This window comes from Hippopotamus amphibius, chromosome 1, assembly GCF_030028045.1.
Source record: "Hippopotamus amphibius kiboko isolate mHipAmp2 chromosome 1, mHipAmp2.hap2, whole genome shotgun sequence".
Lineage (NCBI taxonomy): Eukaryota > Metazoa > Chordata > Mammalia > Artiodactyla > Hippopotamidae > Hippopotamus > Hippopotamus amphibius.
The window spans coordinates 169,278,515-169,297,771 of NC_080186.1; the positions used below are offsets into that span (position 1 = coordinate 169,278,515).

Consider the following 19,257-nt stretch of genomic DNA (forward strand, 5'->3'; position numbering starts at 1 on the left):
TCCTTTACAGATGTTATTCTGACCACTACCGTTGCTGAAGAGAAGTCAACAGCTAATCTAATTTTCGGTCCTCTGAATGTAAATTTGTTTTTTTCTCTATCTATGCTTTGAAGACTGTCTTTTCATTCGGCTCCAACTTCACTGACTCTCTAGCTTCAGATTTGTTTTTATTTATGTATGACTCTTTCACTTGTTTCTACTGCTATTTAACTTTTGCTATTAATATTTTCCCCCAAATAATGACTTTCATTTCAATAAACACAATTTTCATTTTAACTAATTTTATTTGGTCCTTTTGCAAACTTACTTAACTCAGTGTCTTAGTCTTTCATTTGGACACTTTAAATAGACTTATTTTACAGTGTTTTCCTGACTATTCTGTTAAAGCCCAGTGCTTTCTGGTTGAGGAGCAGCCCCTGAAGAGCAGTATGCACTTTCCAGTGCTTAGAAACCCATAAGGTGAAGTATACAAAATTCAAGCATATGTTTTAATTTCTTGGCTTGGAATTCTCATATCACGTGGATAGTACACATTCATATCACACACTGGTACCTAGATGCAAGCTTGGAAAAGACAGTCTGTGGTGATTTAGAACTTAGACTCTGAAACTAGAGAGCCTAAGTTTGAATCCTGCAATCCTCCACTCATTGGATGGATGATCTTGGGCAGGTTATTTAACTTCCGTGGGTCTCAGTTTGCAATTCTATAAAATGGAACTATCTATAACTATCTCAAAGGTGTATGTGAGGATTAAATGAGTAAACAAATTGCTCACAATAGTGCTTGGTACAGAGTAAGCTTAAAAAAATAAATAAGCTTTTCCTGTCAGTATCATCATCACCATCATCACTTATATCATTTTTTTTCCTCTCCTAGAAAACTGAGCAGAAACAAGTTCCCTTGATGCTTACCTAAGCAGGTGGACAAAGCTTTTTCTAGTCAGTCTCCCTTTCATAGATGAAGTAGCATACATACAAAATTACATGAGTCTGTTTATTATAATTTATATTTAAAAGGGCAAGTGAAGCAGGAGTAGTATTAAGGTAGTCTATGACATACAGTAGAGGGTTTTCAAGTAGATGGCTGAATAAACAATTCTAACTTCACCTATCACTTTTTTAAATTAATTAATTAATTAATTTAATTTATTGGCTGTGTTGGGTCTCCATTGCTGCACGCAGGCTTTCTCTAGTTGCGGAGAGTGGGGGCTACTGTTTACTGTGGTGCTCGGGCTTCTTAGTGCTGTGGCTTCTCTTGTGGAGCATGAGCTCTAGGTGCACAGGCTTCAGCAGTTGCAGCACACAGGCTCAACAGCTGTGGTTCGCAGGTTCTAGAGCACAGGCTCAGTAGTGGTGGCACACTCCGCAGCATGTGGCATCTTCCTGGACCAGGGATCAAACCAGTGTCCCCTGCACTGGCAGGCGGATTCTTAGCCACTGTGCCACCAGGGAAGTCCCCACCTCTTATTGTAAAAAAAAAAAAAAAAAAAAGCATTCATATAATAAATTGTATTTAGTTAGGTTTTTTCCTTCTTAGTATAGAAGGCCACGTATCTCAGAGGATTAAACTTTTCCAAGGGAATGCATACAATACCTATTTACTGCCTGAACTGGCTGCCTAGTCAGTTTTGCAAAAGGAGGAGGGGAGTTAACTAAAAGGGTTAAAGAATGAGAAGTATGCGTAATCCATGCTTCCTGGTCCAGCATGGACCTCAACCATCCCCCTTGGGAATGTGAAAGTTGATTAGGCACAAAGTACAATCATTTATCTAGGTGTGGAACAAGGTGAGGCAGTGACCAGGCTTTGATACTGTGTTTCAGATTCATCCCCAGAGAGGAAAAAGATCACTGTGATTTACACTTGATTGTTACCTGCTTTGTGACTGCTGCCTTAGGCCTTTTTGTTAACTTGATATTTTCCCAGAAAAAAATGGTATCTTTTCAGCAGTCAATGATTTTTTTGACTGGGAGAAACTTTTACAAGATTAATTCGCTATGACAACAAAACTATGTCTTGCTAAAGAGTTCTCTTAGTTGCTTCAAATTTCTCCGCCCCAACATTGCCACAAAATTAACAGCAAATTGCATTATCAAAGTGCCTATCACACCTTCACCAGAGATGACTACATTATCAGGTTATCAAGTTTTCCCTCAAGCCAAACATCTAGCACAAACAAAAAAGCCACATGCAATGCATTATACTTATCGTATATTTCTCACCACTGGCAAATTAAAGATGAACAATGACAATATAATACCCGTGACAAAAGTATGTCCATCACTAAAGACCAGCCAGACTAGCAATTTATGTACACCTTTGCAGCTCTCAAACTTACCATAAATTACTGTTTTCTCCCACAGTTGCTTAGGTTTCTGTAATGCTTGTCCTTAAGACTAAATAGGTTTTCCTACTCTTAGGGCAGACAGTGAGGAGGAAAGGAAACTAATGCTGAAAAAATAACCCCTAAATAAAGTTACATGGGAGTGGAGTGACAAGTGGGAAAAGTTCTGAAAGATTTCAACAAATACTCTGCCATTAACTTTACTACAAATAAAACCTATCAAAATAAATCAAACTCATTACAAATACAAACCACTGGAACCCTTAGAAAATCAATAATGGTAACTGGACTACTGCTTCCAGCACTAAGATAAAATTTACAGTTTAAAAGAGCCAAAAAGATTTAAAAAAAAAAAAATCTACAGGGACTTCCCTGGTGGCAAAGTGGTTAAGAATCCACCTGCCAATGCAGGAGACACAGGTTCAATCCCTTGTCCAGGAAGATCCCACATGCCATGGAGCAACTAAGCCCATGTGCCACAATTACTGAGCCTGTGCTCTAGAGCCCATGAGCTGCAACTATTGAGCCCGCGTGCTGCAACTACTGAAGCCCTCGTGCCTAGAGCCCGTGCTCCACAAGAGAAGCCATCACAATGAGAAGCCCAAGCACCACAAAGAAGACCCAATGCAGCCAATAAATTAATTAATTAATAAAAATCTACAGGCATACATAACTGTTTCCACAAGCTTGAAAAAAATTCTACAAAATATCATACTGAAACCCTTTGGAAATTTTCCAAAGAAAATGAGAACAAAATTACATCAATGCTATCAATTACAAATAGGTGCATGATATTTTGACCCGTGTTTAAGGAGCACACAGGAGAAATATGCTGCCCTTTGTCAGAATGAGTTTGTATTTCTCCAAAAGAAGAATCACTAAACTCTTTAGTAAAACATACTACAGGCAGACTGAACTCATGAACTCTTACTTAAGTAACAGAAAAATTCAAGCATCAAAGGGGAAAACTTGCTGTTATTTTATCTTTTAAAACAGTTTCCTTATCAATACCATCAGTGTGGTTATATAATTATTTTAAAAAAGAGTAAAATGACATTTCCAAAAGTTAAAATGAGGTACTTTCATATTTTAAATGATCTTCAAAATATTTTTAAAAAATTATTTAAGTAAATCTGCTATTCTCCTTGGTTAGCCCACACATAAACTTTTAAAGAATAAGATGTATTTTTAACTAAAATTTTAAAAAATTAACTTGGAATTTAAACAAACCAACACAGAGTATCCAGACTATATAAAAAAGACTTGAAAGGCCTTGAAAGCATTCACAGACTTGACTACGGACCAGTTAGTGCTGTGACAACTGTTAAAGAAAAGTTAAAGATATATCTATGTGGGATTCCAACTGATGGTTTAAAAGCCTTTCAAATGCTTAGAGAAAATAATGTAAGGAAAAAATATTTCTCTATCATTTTTATCTTCCAGCTCCAGAATGAAATTTAATATATTTCTATAAAAAATGTTAACAGCTTACATGTAAACATAAATACAGAAATGATGTTTTAAAATAGGTAATCTTATGCTAATCTCAAAAATAATAGTCAAATAAGTTCAACTTGGAGACAACACAAAGAACACTGCAATACCAAGAAAATATATAATAATTCTGTCATATCTATTAAAAAAGAGGCTTCTCTTGCTATATTAAACTTTAAGTGCAGTGAATCAGTGAGGAAATTAAAAAGTACATGCACATTTAGCCTCCTTTTTTGGTATTTCTTTCCTCAAATTAAATCAGGTAATCAATAACCCTTTCTGATACTACCTCTTAACTGGATAACAGAAGCAAACTTCAGCCTGTATTTTGAATGCAGGGTTTCACCATACATGGATAGATGTATTCTATACAGTTGACCCTTGAACAATGCAGCAGGTTAGGGGGTGGAGACCCTTCCCATAATAGAAAATCTAGGTATAACTTTAGAGTCGGCCCTCCATATACACAGTTCCACATTTATGGATTCCGTCAACCATGGATCGTGTAGAACATAATTATTGGGGGAAAAAAATCCACATATAAGTGGACCCAAGCAATTCAAACCCACGGTGTTCAAGGGTCAACTGTACACATGCATGTATTTGACAGATATTGTTGAGCAATTACTATGTACTAGGCCCTGCGACCATGACAATGATCAAGAGAGAGTGGTTCAAACAGAATTGAACACTTTAAAAAATTTCTTACTAACTAGGCTAAATATAAATATGTAGTAAGCACCAAAATGCAGGGTCACCTTCTACTTCATGAGGGTTTCATTCAGCTAAGCCCCAGCACTCTGACAAGGAGAGCAAGACATTCAAGGAGTCCGCAGTTGGGGTATATTCATTAAGCTCCTAACATAGAAATGTTACTATTCCCATCTTGTTTCAGCTTCTGATAGGGTCTGATAAGACAAAAAATATCAATTATATGGATGATAACTGTAGGTTGCTCAAGGTTCAATGAGAAGGCTAGGCTCTATTTAAGGGGAAAAATGAATACCAGAATGCCTGCATATGTGGCAATAAAAGCGAATAGAATGCAATTTGAACATACGAAGAATTCACCAAAAAGTTAATGTTTTTGTGCTGTATCATATATTGGGTTTTCAATAAATCTTTTTTTGCAGAGAAAAATATAGTGACAAAAATTTCCTATTTGTACATGCTGATGGGAACGGTTTTTCCTGCAACTATGTAAGCCTCCACAACTTCATTTTCCAACAGGATGGGGCTCTGCCTCACTTCTACTACACAGAGGCTCTTTAATGAATACTCATCACCATGCTAGACAGGCCATTCTGTTCCAAAATTTGGATTGCCTCTGAAATAGTAGCCACCCAAATTCACAACTGTTACACCACAATATTTTTAGTGGGGATATGCAAAAAGAAAATTAGAGTCAGGACAACATATTCCTTACAGACTTGAGGAACTGAAGGCATTCAACCTGGCTACCATTTCAACCATCAAAGACCATGTGCTACCTACAAAAGGCCTGAGATGAATCAGACCATAAGACAGCCGATACTACACAGGAGGTATCGACCAAGCGTTACAGAAACACCTATGGTTGTTCCTGTACAAATGTGACTGCTTGTTTAAGTATAACGTAGGTAACTAAATAATAATTTTTTTAAATGTTCAAACCTTTCTGAATCACCTTATAAAATAAGAACCCTAAACAATAATGGGGGAAAAAGTTTTTAAATTAGGTTTAAAACAGGATCTTCATTTTCAAATTCAAAAGAAAGCTCGTAATAATAGAGAACTTTGATGATATTATGATGAAGAGAATGATTTCAGAAACAGAAAATACTAATGAGTCAGCAAAGAACGTGGACTAGACAGCAACAAGGATGTATGGTACAGCACAGGGAAATACAGCTTTATTTTGTAATAACTTTAAATCAGGTATAAGCTATAAAAACACGGACTCACTATTTTGTAACACCTAAAACTAATATAATGTTGTTAATTAAGAAGGAGTTCCCTGGTTCCCTAGTGGTTAGGATTTCAGGCTTTCACTGCCATGGCCTGGGTTTAATCCCTGGTTGGGGAACTGAGATCCCAACAAGCTGTGCGGCATAGCCAAAAAAAAAAAAGAATCGTTAATCAACTATACTTCAATTTTTAAAAAAATAAAAGGACATGGACTATTTCTGGTCCATAAACTTAAATCATAGCAAGTCACATGAGAAATTCAATATTTTGGGTTTTCCAGTCTATTTTTCTTTTATATATAAAAAAAAATTGGTGATGATAGAAAATTTCCCTAAATTATAAAGAAAGGTTCAACTAAATTGTAAATCCTTGATAAGGGGAAAAAAAAAATTGAGCACTAGTCACTCAATGTACTTTGACAAATACTATCTAATTTCTACAATCCTAACAGGTAAGTAAGTATTATCCTTACCTTGGAAATGAAGAAACCACAGGGACTTCCCTGGAGGCGCAGTGGTTAAGAATATGCCTGCCAATGCAGGGGACACAGGTTCAATCCCTGCTCCAGGAAGATCCCAAATGCCAACAAGCAACTAAGCCAGTGTGCCACAACTACTGAGCCCACATGCCACAACTACTGAAGCCTATGAGCCTAGAATCCGTGCTCCACAACAAGAGAAACCACTGCAATGAGAAGCCCGCGCACTGCAATGAAGAGTAGCCCCCACTCACCACACTGGAAGAAGCCCTCGAGCAGCAACGAAGACCCAATGCAGCCAAAAAATAAATAAATAAATAAAAATAAATGTATTAAAAAAAAGGCAGACCATTTTCTCTATATTCTTTTTTTAAGGTCTAGTTCAATGCTACCTTAAATGACAATTATTAATGACATACTAATTCTTGTAAGCTCCATCAAGGCAGACTCCAAATTATTATATCTCTTATAGCACTTAACATGGTAACTTGTCCCAGTATTGGGAAAAAAAAAAAAAAAAAGGAAGAAAGAAAAATGAAAATAGTGAATTAAAACGATTCTACCATGTGTTAGCTAAGTGGCATTAGTCTATAACCACTCTGAATTAAAGTTTTCTCTTATAAGGATTATACCAACATTGCAGGATTACTGTAAGGTAGGGTTAGTTTCTCTACCTCCACACCACTCTTTTTGGGCCAGGTAATTTTTTTTGGGGGGGGGGGGGGGGAGAGTACTGTCCTGTGCACTGCAGAACATTTAGCAACATCTCCAGCTCCTATCTAGTAAATGCCAGTAGCATCCCTCCCCACCAGCTGTGACAACCAAAAGTGTCTCCTATGAAAATATGTCAAATACTGTTGGAGATGGGGTATTCAAGAACAACTGCTATAGGTAAGAACATTATAAAAATGAAATGAAAAAGAAGTATGTGATTTCCTCTACTCTAGAGAATCCCTTTGAGATGGAAGACGATAAGGGCAAGATCTACTGAGCCAAGCCTCTGATGATAATACTCCTAAAAGCAACAATCAGCAACACAAAATTCTAATAACCTTACATGGTCTAGTAAGGACAGCCACAAATTTTTGGTTATTCCTCCAAATGAGAGAGAAAGAAATCCCCTACCTCAAATTCAGATGACCTCAGTGACTTCTTTGACCAAAAGAATGAAGCTGATGTCACGATCTAGAACTGATGAGGTTACAAAAAACCTTGTACCTTGTGCTCAGAAGTCCAACTACCCTAAGACTGCCATGCTGGAAAGACCACAAGTATAGGCACACAGGTTAGCAGTCCCAGCTGAGCCTGGCCTTCCAAACTCCTTAGCCAGAGCAGCAGAATGCAAATGGAGCTGCCTAGGATTCTCCAGTCCAGACCACCTGCTAGCTAAGACTATTCAATGATCTTTGTTGATGCCTCATGTAAAAGAAGACTTGCCAAGACCTGCTCAAATTCCTGATCCTGAAAATTGAGAGATTCAATAAAATAGTTGTCATTTTAAACCACTAAAGTTTCAGGTAGTTTATTTTCACATAATTTGTATGTATTTTGCATGTATATACTTTTTGATTAAAGATTTTCACGTGTTTTAAAGATAATCTTTGTATAATTATCTTTATTGGCTCAAATGAGGTCATCTAATTCCTATCAAGATGGTAAACAATCATGGGCTACTGGTCCCATCCTCCCAAATAAAGCCCTGAGAAAAAAAGAAGTAAGTCTGGATTCCAGGGACAACAAAACAACAATAACACAAACAAAAGCTGATGGGGATAAACTTGCACTGAATTTGTGTGAGTGGACACTGGTGACCTTCAGTCAGGAGCAAAGGGCAGCAGGAGTCAAAAGACAGATTCCCTAAAAGCTTTTTTTAGTCTGCTCTTATCTTTCCCTTGATTGCCCCTTCACCAGAAATTAGCAGAACAGCTCAGATCTTTGTCAGCAGGATCAAATCAGGACAGCACAAAAGGCCTGGTAGGGGAAAGTTCATGAAAACAGGTACAAACTGACTACCCTGTGGTCATTTACTCTTCACAGTTGTTCTCCCCTCAAAACACCCTACAGAGCTCACAGTGAATTATAATACAAGGAAACTACCTCTTAAAATTAGTATTATTTCTAAGAGTTTAAAAAACAAACCCTGATCAGAAGTTGCCTGATGCAGAAAAACATAACAGCAATTCAGTGCCACGTAGCTGTTTGATCTGAAACTCAAGCCCTCCCTCCCTCTCTTAAACTCACCTGGACTGACACAAAGATCTGGCTGTTGGCCATTCCCTAATTCACATTATTAGAATAACTGGATAGTACCCCCTTTCCAAAGAATCATTAGCTCACTAGCTAAAATAAAGAAACCTCTGCAGCATAAAACTACTATAAAAGACAGACAACACACCATCTGATGCAGAATCAGTGGATTAGATGATCTAAGAATGTACACGTAGGGACCAAGGGGAGATATTATTACTATGAATTCACAATAAGAAGCTATGAAAAAGAATCAAGTGGATATACTGAGTATGAAAAGAAGACATGAGGATAATAGAGTTCCAGGAGCAAAAAAAAAATCAAACATTTCAAGAAAAAATAAACATATTAAGAAATAATGAGGGCTTCCTAGGTGGCACAGTGGTTAAAAATCTGCCTGCCAACGTACAGGACACGATTCGAGCCCTGCTCCAGGAAGATCCCACATGCCGCAGAGCAACTAAGCTCGTGCACCACAACTATTGAGACTGTGCTTTAGAGCCTGTGAGCCACAACTATTGAGCCCATGTGCTGCAACTACTGAAGCCCACGCACCTAGAGCCCATGCTCCGCAACAAGAGAAGCCACAGCAATGAGGAGCCTGCACACCACAACGAAGAGTAGCCCCCACTCACCACAACTAAAAGAAAGCCCACGCACAGCAAAAAAGACCCAACACAGCCAATAAAATACATAAATACATAACTTTATTTTAAAAAAAAGAAATAATGAGAATAAATTTCCCAGAATTAAAGAGAGAGAAGTCAAGATTTAAATGTTCTACGAGCTAAACCTGTAACAAAAAAGAAAAAAAAAAAATGCATTCCTAGAAATATTAAGAATACTGTGTAAATCGATCATACTTTTAGAAAGTATTCAAAATTTTACATGTAATACAGTAGTATCACTTCTAGAAATCAAGAAGTAATCCTGAGTAATCCAGAAGAAAACAAAATACCTATAAACCCAAAAATATTTTATCGCAATTCTTATTATGGTAAGAGGGAAAACCCCAGACACAACCTAAATACCTAACAACCAGGTAATAATTAACAGTTTAATGACAGCTCATATAGCCATTGACATAGTGTTGAAAGGAGAATATGTTTAACAAATTTTATGATTTGAGGGGATCTAAAAAAATCAAACTAACATGAGAAATTTACATTAAAACTACCATGAGAACTTCATTTTTTAATTATGAAAACTTAAAAATTTGTTTTTAAAAATCTGACAAACTTGATAGCTTGTGTTTTGGTACTGTCTAGACTTCATGAAGAAACCGCCAATAACAATTATATTTTAGATATAATTTACAGAAACGTTAGCTTTCAAGAGTATTTATGGTATTTTTATACTAAAGGAGAATATAATGTAGCTACTCTTTATTGAGTAAGCAGCTTATGGCTGCTTTTGGACTTTATAAATAATAAAATATGGTATGGAAAATTTCAACATCTGCTATGCCAAAGAAAGTACTGGTCTCATTTTTACTAAGAGCTTTATATTTTTATCACTCTCATTAGCTCAGCTCCACATGAGACCACTGCCTGCCTTGATTTCTGGAAGGCTGCCCCAATTCTTCTCTCCCAGGCCTTGTTGCCAGGGTTGCAGCTGCACAACCAATTCTTATTAAAATGTAAGTCTTTGAAATGTGGGTCTATGGGAAAGGGACATAAAAGATTTCATTATCTTTTCTCAAAACTCACAGTAAGGATTACAACACCCCCACCCTTCCCAAGCTGTACCACCACTTAACACCCTTCTTCATCAACTCACACACCAAATATAATAAATGCAGCAGCTCAGTCTTAAATATTCAAATAACAAGTCACAAAGGAGCAAAACTGCACAATAACCAACTTAATGTCTAGCAAAAATTATTTTAAAATGACTTCTAATACATATGATGGAATTATTTCAAAATGACTTCTAATGCATATGATATAATCACAGGTTATAGCTGGATATTCATACAATGAGAGTAATAACACTTCTAAACACTACTGCTAAATAATTCTAAAGAATGTTTGCAAGACAATACACGCTTATGTGATAATTTCAGAAACTTCAAGTTAAGAAAAAAACTGCAAGTAATTTACTAAAAATGTAAAATACTTTATGAGCTATTAATTTCATTGTAGAACTACTCATGCCTCTAAAATTTTCTTGTAAAAGGAGAAAAAAATTGAAGACAATTTACATTCCTTTTCCATGTCTTACTAGAATCTCCTGTACTTTCATTCTCTGGATAAAATCCCCTGCTTAAATACTGCTTGACTGTACTCTTGAAAGACATTTTGTGACTGAATTCATCTTATGAGAAAAGTTAACAAAAAATTGTCAAGATCATGAAGGTTTTCAATGAAAACTATTTTCAATCAAAAGTATAAAGAGCAAACAGTCTGTTGTAGTTGTTTTTATTAAAACATAATATTTTAAATGCTGATATGCCACTGGAATTCTTATAACATGCAGAACCTTGAATTTTAACTATGTTAGAGAAAAGAATTAAAGTCAGCAAAATTCATTGGGGTTAAGTAAAACCTAGTCTGTTCCCTGGGTGATTCATTCATGGTTAAATAGAAGAAAAAAAATAAGGGAGGCAGTGAAGGATACTAACCCTTGAGGATCTCATTCTACGACAACTATCTGAAGTTACAGCAAAAAATCATACTGATAAACAGCTCTAAAAAGTGACCACTTGTTGCATTTTTGATGACTGAACTGAAATAATTAAGTTAAATGTACCAGATAAACTTTTTTAAATATGCAAGAAATACATTATAATGATTATAACGCTTGTTAAAAATGTAGATTGAGATCACCTCACATCCATTATCACAGCTACTATCAAAAAAATAAGACAATAACAATGTTGATGAGGCTATGAAGAAACTGGAACCCTTGTGCACTGTTGGTAAAACTGTAAAATAGTGCAACTTCTATGGTAAACAATATGGAGGTTCCTCAAAAATTTAAAAATAATTCTATTGTATGATCTAGCACTCCCACTTCTGGCCATATATCCAACAGAACTGAAGGCAGGTCTGGATGAATATTTATACACCATGTTGCTAGCAGCCCTATTCACATAAGCCAAGAGGTAGAATCAAGCCAAATGTCCATAAGCCACTGAACAAATAAACAAAATGTGATATATACATACAAAGTAATCTTATTGTGATGAATACATACAATGGAGTCTTGAAAAGAAAAGGAATCCTAGCACATGCTACAACATGGATGAACCCTGAAGACATTATGCCAGGTAAAATAAACCAGTCACAAAAAGACAAATATTGTATGATTCTATTTACATGAGGTGTAAAGTAGTCAGTCTTTTGTTTGTTCGGCCACACTGCGTGGTTTTCAGGATCTTAGTTCTCCAACCAGGGATTGAACCTGGGCCCTAGGCAATGAAAGCATGAAGTCCCAACCTAAAGTTAGTCAAATTCATAGAAAACAAACTAGAATGGCAGTTACCAGGGGCTGGCAACAGGAGAAAGGGAGTTGTGGTTTAACGGGTATAGAGTTTTGGTTTCGCAAGATGAAAAAGTTATGGAGATGTTTCACAACAATGTGAATACACTTAGCACTACTGAACTACATACTTAAAACTGGTTTAAGATGATAAATTTCATGTTACATATTTTTTACCACAATAAAAAACATTTTTAAATGTAATCTGAGGTCTCAACCTTAGAGATTCCATGAGTTAATAAAGATGAAAAATAGAATGAATCTGTTTGTTTTTTTAAACTAAGTACCACATATTACTTCGGGGTTTTTGTTTGTTTGTTTTGGTCAGATAGGCAGGTAATATACCACCGTGGTGTAAAACTCAAAAGAAACAAAAGTAAATCATGACAAGCAGGGACTTCCCTCGTGGCACAATGGCTAAGACTCTGAGCTCCCAATGCAGGGGGCCCAGGTTTGACCCCTGGTCAGGGAACTAGATCCTACATGCATGCCGCAACTAACAGTTTGCATGCCACAACTAAGGAGCCCACCTGCTGCAACTAAGACCCAGAGAACCAAACAAATAAATAAATAAATAAAATCATGACAAGTAAATCCTCTCACCATTATCCCTAGTCACCCAATTCTCCTACCAAGACACAACCACCAATACTAGCTTCTGGTATAGCCTTTCACAGAAATTCTAATAATATACAAGAAAATAAGTATATATTTTTTTCTTTAAAAATATTTTCATGTGACCACATACATCATTTGGCACCTTGCTTTTTCACTTAACACTTTATCTTGAAAATCAGGCAGTAACAGTAACTTTTTAAAAACTGCCTCCCTCAATTTTGAAAGGCTGTATTTTATCATAGGGGTGTAACTCAATGCCAATAGGTGGGCAGTTGGGTTGCTTCTAATCTTTTACTACTACAAACATGCTACAAAGAAAAATCTTATAAATTCACAAATGTGGGATATGATGAAGCAGGATTTATCTGCAGGATAAAGTCCAAGAAGTGAAACAGACGGATCAAAGGGTTTATACATTTTAATTTGTGGTAGGCAAATTGAATTTTCCAAATCTTCTTCTAAGAGAAAGTTAAAACTTAAAAACTCCCATTAACAACGTAATTTGTATTACCAATCCTAAAAGGATTCCCTAACTCCAGTAATTTAAAGGGAAAACACTATCTTCTTTCCCTGAAGTAGAGCATTAAAAAAAAATACCACCATTTCAGGTACAAATACTGAGTTGCATAAAATTAAAACCTACAAGTTTGAGTAACTCCCAGCTACAAGGAATGAACTACAGCCTAAGAAAAGCACTCATCCCCGCAATGGCCAGCTGAGTCTTGGCAGGTACATCATGGACCTAGGCCTCTACCAGTCTCAAATTTCTCTGCCCAGAAAGCCACCTTTATTCTATAGGTTTTAACCCAAATAGCTTTACTCATATCAGCATCATAGTCATGATTTTTAACCAAATTACCTTAACTGGCCTAAGACAGTGTTTCCATTTGGGTGGATAAATCTCTAACTCTGGGAAAGTATAGAAATCAATCAGTATTAATACTTATGTGCTATTAAGTATATCCGTAATAACATTATTATGGTACTTTATGTTCTATCTAGTTATTGAAAGATAAGAAAATTTGATATGCTAATTTATAAGTTTAATTTATTAAACTTTTAAGAATTTGTTTTAGAAAGATTTGTTTGCTCTACTGGTAAAATCTTCCTTGTTAACTGCTTGAAGTGTTTTAGAGAAAAGTAACTATAAGTTAGAATGTCTAAGGAGGTTAAATAATTAGGCATGAAAATGTTGGTCAATATTTAAGAAGTAATATTTACTCTTCCCTATAGGGCATTAAAACCCAATGCCAATATAGATGGCACTAAACTTTTTTAGTGAGTTCTATACATTAATTTTTTTTTTTTTTTTAACATCAATCATTTTTAAAGAGAACTACAGAAACTGAGAGAGAACCACAGGAATATGGTCTTGGACAGAAAATGTCTATATCTACCTTAAGATCAACACACTTCATTTAATTTAGTATCATTTCCTTAAAGCATTTTTCAGCAAACATGTGTACTAAAGGCATTCACAAATATTAATAGACAGTAATAACAGATGAAAACAGGTAAACTGCATGTGACTACTTTTCAGAGAAGAAATGGCTTCTTTTATAAAAGGATGTCTTCTGTCCATAAAGCACAAAACAAATAGTGCATCTTCTCATGGTACCAGAAAATACTCCCTAGTCAAAGCCAAAGGAGGGCTGCTTTTATGATTTCTTCATGGAAATCATGGCGTTTAAAGTAAGGACAGAGAGCAACAGTTACAATAAGATTCCAGCTGCTGTGGCAAGACTTATTATACTATTCAAGCTGCTAAATGGCCCAACATTAAGGCCACCAATTCTATTTACAGAAGCACAGCACTGCCCCTCAGGTGGCAATTATATCCAAATACTTCCACCCTGGACCAGGAACCAAAAACTGGAGATTTACTATCAAAAAAAATTAATCAGACTTTCAACAATATTTTCTAGCTATCGATAAAGACATATTTTGGATCCTAATCCCAAAATTGAAGAGCTAATGCCATTAATCTAATCCCACAAAATCACCCAAGAGCCTTCCTTATCGATATTTACAAGTTACAAAAGGAGAAACTCAAAGCCATTCAGGGGCATCGTTTAAATGAATATCCCATTCAACCTCTTCAGTTTAATAATTGTCTATAATGTGCACATTTCCTCATTCTTTCACATTTGGTGAACAAACTATTCCTCGTGTGTGTGTGTCTGTGTGTATGTGTGTGTGTTTAATACCTAACCCCACCTGACAGTTTCAAGTAATCTGGTACCTATAGCAAGATGCTATCAAGTCAGAATGAAAATGGTAGGATTAGAAATCAGCCACATGAACAAAAATCAGGAAGCTACAACTTTTAATACTCAACAGATATTTTCTGGATTTTTTTCCCTCTGTAAAATTGATATAACATTTTCCTATCACTAGCCAAAACATATGCTATCAGGATGCCTCACTAATCAGATAATTATAAAAATTAACTTATTTGACATATATTCATTGAGCTATTATATGCTAGGCCCACATAAATTAAACATTTAAAAAATAGTATGTAAATGTAAGTCAGCAAATTATAAAGTATAATAAACATATTCTTAAATGCATAAAAATGAATACACCAAAGATATAAGAAGTTTACAGGCTACCAGAGATTAAAACTGAAATACAGTATAAGTAGACAGAAATAATTGAACAATTTTTAATTTTGAGCAATTATGACATAGCAACAATTAACACTTTAAAATCTGGCCCTCAAAGATGTTAAAATAGAATTTTAAAAAACTCTTAATAAAGCAGAAGTCAACTGATCTCTTTTACATTTGATTTAAAAGGAAAACCAAAAGGCTGGCTTCATGCTCAGTGGTGAAACATTATAAACATTCCAATTCATGCAAATGTTTCATGAAACATTAGAGGCATTAAATTAATGATCAAGACAAGATGCTCATTGTAATCAAAATGTTCTATAAGTTCTAGCCAATGCAGCTGGTAAGTGAACCAATACAAGATATAAAATATGGAAAGGATAAAGCAAAATTATGTTTAGTTACAAATAAGGACTGCATTCCCAGAAAAGCTAATCGAATGTAAGACTATTAGAAATACTAAGTGAATTTAATTAACTGATTAAACTTGACAAAAAGTAATAATCTTCCTAATGTTAGCAATAAACAGATGAAATTAAGCTGTAATAACACAATGAAGAGGCAGTAGAGCAGTGGTTAAGGGCACAAACCTCAGAGTCAAACAGCTATGGGTTGAATCTCAACTACTTGCTAGCTATATAAACCTCAATAGTCACCTAATGTCTCTAATTTTCTCAAGTGTAAAAATGAATATAATTTATTAAACAGTTAAGATAATGCTGAAAAGTATACAGAGCCTACCATTTAGTAGTTGAACTAATGTAAGGTATTATTATTTGTATTATTAATAATAGAAAGCCACTTGTCCCTTCCATAGGTAAAAAGAGGTATTCTGTTAAACATACCTATACCATGTAAACCTTTCTAAAATCCAAAGAAGTGTGAAATTCCAAAATATATCTGGCCCCAAGATTTGGAACAAGGGACTGTGGCCCTGTACCTTTCTAATGGTTTCTTAGGGAAAAAACAATAACAATATATTACTTTTTCAAAAAGTCAGCCAGAACCCAGGTTCCACACAACTTTTTGTTTCAGTTCCAGAGATGCCAAGGGTTCAATAGGCATCTCCACCAAAGAGCTGAATCAGTATAGATGATGGATACTCCTTTTCTTCTAGAACCAAACCTCAGCTAATAAGAACCTATTCATTGGGAGGGTTGTTCATGTGCTGTCACCCTCCTCCAGTCAACATTAAGCTCCATTGGTAATGGCACAGACTACCTATTTGTTTACCACCTTAAAACCTTATACTTAATACCTGAACTTTAAATAAATCACTGATAGCAAGTCCCTTCAGTCATTATGATATAGTATAGAGTGGGTGATGATAAGGATGTATCAGTTAAGACGTTTTGGAATGTACTGGCTCATGTAACTGAAAAGTCCAGATATTACTATCTACAGGAAAGACTTGATCCAGCATCTCACAGAGGTGATCAGGATGTGTTTTTGCTCTGCTCTACTCCTTCCTTCCCTGTTGGCTTCCTACTCAACTGACTTTGCTTTTATGGTCAGATAGATAGCTGCCAGGCTGAAATTCAGCAGAAAAAAAAAGTACCTTTATCCCAGCATTTCTAGCAAATGTCCTAAGATCATTCTGATTGATTTGGCTTAGACCATATGTCTGCCATGACTGCCTTAGGTTAAGACACATGTTTCATTCCTAAAAACTCTTCATAATATACATGAAATAAAGTACATTAAAGCTGATCTTGGTGATTTGAACTTCTTATACTACTAAATAACAGCATTACTGCATTAAAACTGATGAGTATTTCGTCTTGCAGAACTGAAAACCACAGCCACAGAAAGATAGAGAAAATGAAAAAGCAGAGGACTTTGTACCAGATGAAGGGACAGGATGAAGCACCAGAAAAACAACTAAATGAAGAGGAGATAGGCACCCTTACTGAAAAAGAATTCAGAATAATGATAGTGAAGATGATCCAGGACTTTGAAAAAAGACTGGATGCAAAGATCGAAAAGTTTACCAAAGACCTAGAAGAAATAAAGAGCAAACAAACAGAGATATGCAACACAATAACAGAAATGAAAAATACACTAGAAGGAACCAATAGCAGATTAACTGAGGCAGAAGGGCGAATAAGTGACCTGGAAGACAGAATGGTGATCATCACTGATGCGGAAAAGAATAAAGAATGAAAAGAACTGAAGACAGCCTAAGAGACCTCTGGGACAATGTTAAACGCACCAACATTCGCATTATAGAGGTCCCAGAGGGAGAAGAGAGAGAGAAAGGACCTGAGAAAATACTGGAAGAGATTATAGTTGAAAGCTTCCCTAACATGGGAAAGGAAATAGCTACCCAAGTCCAGGAAGCGCAGAGAGTCCCAGGCAGGATAAACCCAAGGAGAAACACACCAAGACATATAGCAGTCAAGCTGACAAAAATGAAAGACAGAGAAATGTTATTAAAAGCAACAAGGGAAAAACGACAGATAACATAGAAGGGAACTCTCATAAGGGTAACAGCTGATTTCTCAGCAGAAACTCTGCAAGCCAGAAGGGAGTGGCAGGATATATTTTGAGTGATGAAAGGGAAGAACCTACAACCAAGAATACTCTACCGAGCAACGATCTCATTCAGATTCGATGGAGAAATCAAAAGCTTTACAGACAAGCAACAGCTAAGAGAATTCAGCACCACCAAACCAGACCCACAACAAATGCTAAAGGAACTTCTCCAAGCAGGAAACATAAGAGAAGGACCTACAAAAACAAAAACAAGACAATTAAGAAAATGGTGATAGGAACATACATCTCAATAATTACCTTGAATGTAAATGGACTAAATGCACCAACCAGAAGACATAGACTGGCTGAATGAATACAAAAACAAGACCCATATATATGCTGTCTTGAAGAGACCCACTTCAGACCTAGGGACACATACAGACTGAAAGTGAGGGGATGGAAAAAGATATTCCATGCAAATGGAAATCAAATGAAAGCTGGAGTAGCAATACTCATATCAGATAAAATAGACTTTAAAATAAAAAATGTTACAAGAGACAAGAAAGGATATAACATAAAGATCAAGGGATCCATCCAAGAAGAGGAGATAACAATTATAAATATATATGCACCCAATATAGGAGCACCTCAATACATAAGGCAAATGCTAACAACTATGAAAGAGGAAATGCAAGGCAGAAATAGAGACACAGGTGTAGAGAACAAACACATGGACACCAAGTGGGGAAAGCACAGAGGGTTGGCGGGGAATGAACTGGGAGATTGGGACACCAAATTGTACACTCTAAATATATGCTGTTTATTATCTGTTAACTGCATCTCAATAAAAGTTCTTAAAAAAAAAAAAAACCTGATGGGTCAAGCACATCAAACAACTTTCCCTATCTTCTTAAAAAGTTATTCCTCCATTTAATCACAATCCAACAAGAAAAAATAAAAAAGTAAATTTTTCCCTGGATGTAAATCATTTTGAAGGATTCAGAATGTATTACCAGAGTACAATAAAGGTTATGATATTCCTTAACAAAACTGAAAGCAACACTATAAATTTTCAGGAAGAAAACCAAGGTTCTTATCCAACTTTTTCAAGATTTTAATAACAGAAGCTAAAGAAAAGATAGACAAGGACATGGATATCTTGACTTGGGGCGAGGGTGGTTTTATAGAGCTTTAAAACAGAATCAACTAAATCCATCCTGCGACTCAAGACACCTCAATGACACTAGATTCATCACCAACCCTCCCTCCCCCAACCCCGTACACAAAACTAGGTCCTAAGAACAGAACAGAGATGCACACTTTAGGGAATCTTTTTGTCAGTGTGCATTCCAAAGCCAAATACAAAGTATTCCTCAATTATTATGTTCTTACTATCCATGTCCCTCACTCCTATAATTAGCACAGAAAATAGAAGGTAAATGTTTCTGTTTTTATAACAGAGAAGACAACACAATCTATGAGATTAAAAGCCAATACTCAAACATACAAGAGAGGAGCTGATTTTCATGGTAAAGTTGAATGAAAACAAACAGCAAAC

The 19,257-nt window shown here is 35.8% G+C and overlaps 1 protein-coding gene across 2 annotated transcripts in view; it reads right to left on the reverse strand.

Moving 5' to 3' along the window:
* The window catches only part of CDC42SE2 (CDC42 small effector 2), a 98,369-nt gene that overhangs the window by 51,979 nt on the left and 27,133 nt on the right, over positions 1-19,257 (reverse strand). The gene's annotated exons all lie outside the window — the stretch shown is intronic.